We start from the raw sequence: 319 nt of genomic DNA, 5'->3' as shown, positions 1-319 counted from the left end.
ATGGAAACTGGTTTAAAAAAAGGGAGAAAAAAATCCTATTTCTGGAACTTTTCTCCGGAACACAAATGAAGTCCAGATGTTCCACCTCTTCACTTCCTCTTTCCTAGCAGATCCCAGCGTGAACCAGAGCCCACACTTTACAACTCATTCTGGCCCAGTTTCCCCTGAGAGCAGTGGTCATGCATATCTAAAGCCCTATATGACAACACATTATCCAGTGTTATTATAAACACATAAGCATTTTACCTGCTTCTATTGAATTAGTTGTTTACGATGAGTCATCGATGTGATTTTCACACGTATCCCTCAGGTCTGAGTT

Source organism: Pseudoliparis swirei, chromosome 23 (genome assembly GCF_029220125.1).
Source record: "Pseudoliparis swirei isolate HS2019 ecotype Mariana Trench chromosome 23, NWPU_hadal_v1, whole genome shotgun sequence".
Classification (NCBI taxonomy): Eukaryota; Metazoa; Chordata; class Actinopteri; order Perciformes; family Liparidae; genus Pseudoliparis; species Pseudoliparis swirei.
This window is presented reverse-complemented; position numbering follows the sequence as displayed.